Source organism: Prionailurus bengalensis, chromosome C1, assembly GCF_016509475.1.
Source record: "Prionailurus bengalensis isolate Pbe53 chromosome C1, Fcat_Pben_1.1_paternal_pri, whole genome shotgun sequence".
Lineage (NCBI taxonomy): Eukaryota > Metazoa > Chordata > Mammalia > Carnivora > Felidae > Prionailurus > Prionailurus bengalensis.
In genome coordinates this window covers 37,470,616-37,477,588 of record NC_057345.1, presented here as the reverse complement: position 1 = coordinate 37,477,588, position 6,973 = coordinate 37,470,616, and positions in this window count along the sequence as shown.

The following is a 6,973-nucleotide window of genomic DNA, read 5'->3' as shown; positions in this document are numbered from 1 at the left end:
CTTCTTGGTGGCTGGTTTCTAGGACCAGGAGGGCTGGCAGTTTGGGCTTCCTCCAAGTTCACGGCCCAGGTTACTGCTGGGTGGTGTCCCTCTTGCTCGATTTCTTTCTCCAGTTCCATCACTCTTATTCCTTCAACATACCATTGCGGTGCTGCTACTCTGTCTCTATGATATGCTGGGGCATAGATAAACCAGACCTGTCTCCGAGAAGCTCTTTGGGGTACACAATCCCCCTGATATAGTGGTTGGTACCATATTGGAGGGATGTTTAAGGGACACAGGAGAAAAAGCTGGAGGCAGGAACTTCTGCTCTCCTGGAAGTCCTAGGGCAGCCAAAGCCCTTGGCTCCCTCTGCTTAGAGGAGATTTACTTGGTGTACATCCCGCCCTCTCCTCCCCCTGCCACCCAGTGCAACAGGGCCCCAGTGTATGGTCCTGGGAAACAAGACCAGGGTGGGACTGACCTGGGAGGAGCACAGTACCCAGCCCATGTATATTTTAATCCACTCGGCAACTCTGTATTCTCCCAAGCCTCGCAGGCACAAGCCTCGGCGCCTTGGCAGGCAGCCCAGATGGGCTCTGAGTCCTGTCACATCCCCAGCAGCCAGCACAGGGCCCAGAATTACTGTTCAAAAGTGTTTGTTTAAAATGAATGCATAAGCAGGGGCCATGCCCACTGTACAGATGAGGAAACTGAGTTCCAGAGAGGGTGGATGACTGCTCTCCCACCACAGCTTTTAGGAATAGAACGAGAAGGAAGCCAGATTTCTTAACCTAGCGCAAAGCATGCTGTCCAAGCGAGGGGAGCATGTCACCCCCACACCCAGGATATTGTCTGGCACAAGCTAGACCCTTAGCAAGTGTGGAATAAAGGAATGAGTGAAGCTGGGTGGGCATGCATTTTGGATAGCCCTGGCCCACCATGCTCGCCTCATCTACCACTTTGTGTAGCCCCTTTGTATAACAGTGACAGTCACACTGAACTTCTCACCATCCCCACATGTACTCTTCCCTTCCCACCACTAGGCCTTTGCACCTGCTATCGCACTTCCCCATCATCTGACCCTGCTACTCCCAGTCCAAGACAGACAACACCAGTTTTGCAAAGTCTAGTCTGATCCTTCCCAGCAAGAATACCCAACACACACACAAGCGCGCGCGCGCGCACACACACACACACACACACACACACACACACACAGTCTCTCCTGGGTCTCCAAAGCATTTTGCATACCCCTGTCTGGCAGAACATGTAATCCTTGCTACTGTATCTCTCTCTTCCATCTCAGTATCTGTAGGCCTGAATACGGGGTGGGGTAGAGGCTCGTAAGAAAATTACAGTTTCTATTTATGAGACGGCGCTCAGCTCTGTGCTCAGCTTTTTATATATGTGTCATAGGTTCCCAGCAACCCTGTGAATCATGTGTTCTTTTTACCTCCGTTTCAGAGATGAGGAAACTGAGGCAGGGAAAAGTGCAGTAACTTGCTTAGGGCCACCAGCCACGAAGTAGTTGAGGAGGAACTCAAGCCTGGTGGGGCAGACAGTTAATCGAGTATTCTCTTCTACTCCATTAGGGCCCTGTCCTGTGGAATGGGTTCCGGGCTGGACATGCAGAACCCAGGCCACGCAGGGGCGTGCAGATGAGAGGTTTTCCTGGCGACTCATGGTTGTGTGACAGAGCCCGGTAGGCCCATGTGTCTCCTTAATGGTGCCTTTAAAACAACTCTCCCCTTCCCTTCCCACCCTCCTTTTCATTGCCCTCTCACTGTCACCCCATAGGAGCTGGCAGACCGGCTATGATTCTGTCGGGCCTGACTTGTTAGGATGTGACAAGGAAGTGGGCTCCTTGTTTTTCCGGGTACCTGTGGGGTGTGGGAGCTCTCACTAAGAACCTGAGCGGAGACCCAGAAAGAGGAAGGAGGCACAGATGAGAGCCAGATTAAAGACAGAAAGAAGAGCAGACCCAAAGAGTGAGAGCTGGAGATAGAGACGGCACACTGAAAGAGATGATAAGAGATAAAAGGGAGAGAGATCCTGTGGTCCCCTCGCCCCATCCCTATTAGAGATGGGGAAACTGAGGGTCAGAGGAAGTGACCCTACTTCCTGGCAGATGTGTCTGTCACTTTTGCAAACACCATCAATCCACTTCCTCTCATGTCCCCAGATAGCTACTGCTGTTCGTGTGCCTGGCCCTAAGCAGCATGCGTCAGACTGCCGCCGGGGGCTCTTGGGCCTGCTCGGGAGGACAGCGAGAGTGAGGGGTATCAGTGCAGGATTGATCAGCGATGGCATCCTGGACAGGATAAGACCGAAGCCAGGCCACACAAAAAAATGTTTGCAATCAACCTTACTGAGGCATGATTTATACACAATGAAATGCACCCATTTGAAGGGTACAGGTTATTGACTTTTGACACACATATGCTCGTGTAAGCAGCACCATGAATCGAGACAGAGAATATTTTCATCCCCAGAGACGTCCCTTGTACCTCTTTGCTGTCATCTCTCCTCTACCACCAACCCTGACTTGAATTCTGCCATTATAGATTAGCTTTGCCTTTTCTGGAGTTTTCTATAGATGGAATCATACACAAGTATACTCTTTTGTGCCTGTCCTCTTTCACCGAGCATAATGTTTTTGAGATGATTTTGTATTCTTGCATGTATCAGTAGGTTGGTTCTTTCTTTACTGTTGAGTAGTATTCTGTTGCGTGAATGTACCACAATTTATCTGTTCACCTGTTGATGGGCATTTGGATTGTTTCTGGGTTTTAGCTGTTATGAATAAAGCGGCTATATGAATATTGCGTCCCAGAGTTCTTGGGGATATATGTTTTTCAATTCTCCCAAATAAGTATATGTCTATCAACTATTTTTTTTTTTGAGAGAGAGAGAGAGAGAGAGAGAGAGAGGGAGAGAGAGAGAGAGCCCTAGCAGGGTAGGGGCAGAGGGAGAGGGACAGAATCTTAAGCAGGATCCATGCTCAGCGCAGAGCTGAGACCCGGGGCTCGATCTCACAAACTGTGAGATCATGACCTGAACCAAAATCGAGAGTCTGACGCTTAACTGACTGAGCCACCCAGGCGTCCCTATGAACTGTATATTTATAAGGAACTGTCAAAGAGTTCTTCAAAGTGCTTGAGTCATTTTTGCGTTTCCCTTCAACTATGAGAATTCCAGTTTCTCCACATCCTCACTGTTAGTTGCTAGTGTCAGTCTTTTAAATTTTAGCCATTTTAGTCAGTGTGTCACAGGTATCTCATTGCAGTTTGAATTCACATTTCCCTAATGTAAACTTGAGCACCTCTTCATGAGTTTTTGGCTATTTGTTTTTATTTTTTAGGGTCACAAGGGATTTACGTAGGGACGTATCACAGTGCCATCCAAAGTGTCCACGATTTTAAAGTTCTCTCGATGTAGCAAATGAGTCATTACAGCCAGAAGGCATGAAGAGGACATTGGGCCCAAGGCGACATGGCTGCAGACCAGCTGAGTGACCTCGGGAGAGCTGAGCCGGTTTCCTCATCTTGAAAGCTGGGGTCACACTAGCAGCCTGGCAGGGTTATTGTAGAGGGTGTCGTGGCAGAGAAGAGCCAGACACAGGGAGCTGTGCAGGTGTATGCGGAAGGTGCTCAGGACATAGAGCCCCCTTCAGCGGTCTAGCAGTCCTGCCCACAAGTATTTATGTGTACCCAAGGCCCAGGGCCTGTCTGAGTGACCACCAGCAACTGTTCGTTCACTGCCCAGAGGGCTGGGGGCAGCACCCGTTCCTCTCCTTTTCTGACAGCTCTGGGAGCACGACCACTGAGGGCAGAGCTGGCTGGGCGGCTCCCTCGTGAGGACAGATGAGTTTAGGCACTAACCATTCCAGGTCTGGGGAGCAGCCTTGGTCTTCCGCATGCTCCTGTCAGAGGCATGGGGCAGGGACAGGGACATGGCTTCAAAGCACTAGGAAGCGCAGTGCTTTCTTAACAGATTCAACTATTTTATGGTGGGCCTTGCAGAGGACAGCGGTAACTAGCGCAGAGTTTCTCAGGGTTTGGTGAACATCAGAATCCCCTGGACGTCCTGTGGACATGCAGGCTTCTGGGCCTCACCCCCGGAGTTTCTGATGCATCAGGCCCAGGGCCTGGGACTTGGCGTTTCTAATGAGTTCCCAGGTGGTGCTGATGGCCCACTCCGAGAAGCGGAATTCTGGGCTGAAGCCCTTTCCGTCCGTGGGAGCTGTGGTGTCCGCGCTTGGGCAGCATACAGATGGCGCTCCCCACGCTTCAGCTTGGAATTCTCTCTCAGCCCCACTTATGGGCAGGGGGCGGGTTCTTTCAGGGCAGGGAATGGAGGCCAAAATGGAGACAGTGGTCCCATGGAAGTGGAGGGGGAAAACGATGTCACCTCCTCAAGTCGGAGTTTGGTTTTATTTTTAAATTTGTTTAGTGTTTATTTATTTATTTATTTTTGAGAGAGAGAGAGAGAGAGAGAGAGAGAGAGAGAGAGAGAGCATGAGTGGGGGAGGGGCAGAGAGACAGAGGGAGACACAGAATCAGAAGCAGAAGCAGGCTCTGAGCTGTCAGCACAGAGCCCGATTCCACGGGGGGGCTCGAAGTCATGAACCCTGAGATCACGACCTGAGCCGAAGTCAGACCCTTAACCGACTGAGCCACCCTGGCGCCCCCAGAGTTTTTACCACTACAAATAACCCTGTGATGAGAACACTATGATGTATGGACAACAATCACCCCCTCTTCTACAGATGAGGAAAGTGGAGCACAGAGACTGAGACACTTTCCTACAAAGCTACTACTGACAAGTGAGAGAGCAGGGATGGGAACTCAGGACTGCCCTTGGAAGCCGCACAGCCTGGAGCCTGACTGCCTTGGGCCGGGATTCTGGCTCCACCACTTACCAGCTGGGTGTTCTCCACAAAGTTGCTCAACCTTTCTGTGCCTCAGTTGCTTACCTGCAAAATGCAGGTGAGGGCAGCCCCGACTTCACTGGGTTGTTGGAAGGATTAACTGAATTAATACTTATGAAGTGCTTAGGGCAGTACCTGGCACATTGTGCCTCCACATAAATGCACTGAAAGTAAACCTGGCTGTCCACCAGAGCGCACACACCCTGCATTCCTCCAGAGGACAAGCTCAGGGGAGAAAGCTCAGAGATCAGCTAGTACCCAGAGACAGAGTGGGCTGAAACGCTTGAAAAAATTAAGACCTCAAATTTGGGGGTTAGGAAGAGCCCAGCCTTTGGTAGGGGTAGGGGTGGAGGCAGGGGACAGGTCGGAGAGTGGCCACCGCGGCCTCAGGCCCCAAACCTGGCGAGGCTGTTCTCTCCAGGATGTTCCCTTCCAGGACCAGACTCCAGACTGACCTGTCTGGGTCCCAACCTCCCCTCCACCCTACCCTGCTCCCCACCCTAGCCCGGGCGCTCTGGGTTTCCTGCCCGCCCGAGGCCCCTGCTCCAGGCACGCGGAGGAGGGGTGGCATTTCCTGGCGGGGCCGCGGGCCGCGTCACTCGCTCCTGGACGCTCGGACAGTGCTGACCGACAGGCACCAGATGCTATTTCAGGCGGCGCCCTGCTCAGTGCGCAGTTTCCGTTTTTCCACCGACCGTCGGAAACAGGGCAGGGGAGGAGGGTGTAGACGTCACGAGCCCCCCCTCCTCGCTTCAGGCGGGGGTGTTGGGGGCGGGGGTTGGGGCAGGTCCGCGATGGCTGCCAGACTGTCAGAATCTCGAGCTTTGCGAGCTTTGCGAACAGAGGGGGTGGTGAGCGTCACCTCCGCGCCCTGCCACGGATACCTGGGCACACTCTTCTGCCGCAGGGTTGACGAAAGCCTTGCCGCCTGTGTTCCTTCCCTACAGCCTTGCGGGGTCATTTAATGCCCGGTAGGAGAATCCAACAGCTTGTAGCTGCCCCGGACACCTAAACTCAAGAAATTTGAAACCAAATGCAGAATCTCTCCCCATGCTCCCTGGCCTCCAGGCCCCTATCTCCAGGAATAACACCACCGCCTAAACCAAGGAGAGCCAGAAACCCAGAGGGGTCCTGGATTTCTGCTTCCCTCTCATCCCCCAAACCCTATGGGTACAACCCCAGTTTTGTATCCTAAATACAGGTCCTCTTCATCTGCCTCCTGTCATCTCTTCCTCGGCACCCTAGTCCACCCTCCCACTGGACCACTGCCTTGGTGTCAGAACTGGTCTTCCCACTTCTTACCTCCCCCCCCACCCCTTCGTCACCTTGCAGCCAAAGAGCTTTCTAGAAATGCAAATCTGATCCTTTTTAGGACACTATGCATCCCCCTCCCCCGGAACCAAATAAACAAAATGGTTTCTCCTCCTAAATCCTTTAAATTGGCCACAGGCTTGTTCCAGCCACACTGGACTCTTTTCTGTTCCTTGCATGAAACTAAAGCCCTTCTTCCGCATCAGCCCTTGGCCCACGCAGAAGGCTCTCAATGTTCACTCTTTTACCCACCCTCAGATCTCTCAGTTCTCCATCCAGGCATCATTTTCTCGGGGAAGCATTCCCTGGCGGGGCTTTCTGATATGGGAATGGCCAGCACCTATTTGCAGGGGCTCAGAGAAGCGAACTGACTTCTGGAACTCAGAATTACAGGAGTCCCCCGCTTTCAGTTAAGTGATGCAGTCAGGCAAAGGCAATGGGGACCAGAGGAGGAGAGATGAAATCCAGCCCCGTTGCAGGGAGGCTTCAGGGAGGAAGTGGCCAAAAGGTTGAATCGTGAGAAACGCGAGGAGACAAGAGAAGGCCAATAAGGCAGAAGGAGCAGCAGTAGCTGAGGCACAAGGGGGGATTCGGTGTGATGATAGTGGGTGAGGCAGGGCTGGAGCCATGCGGAGAGAGCAAGAGATCGGGCCTAATAGACCCCAGAAGCCTCTCCTCAGGGTCCCTGTGGAAGGCTGGAATGGCTGGGCCAGGGGACGCCTTGTGACATGTCCAAGAATTAAATTATTT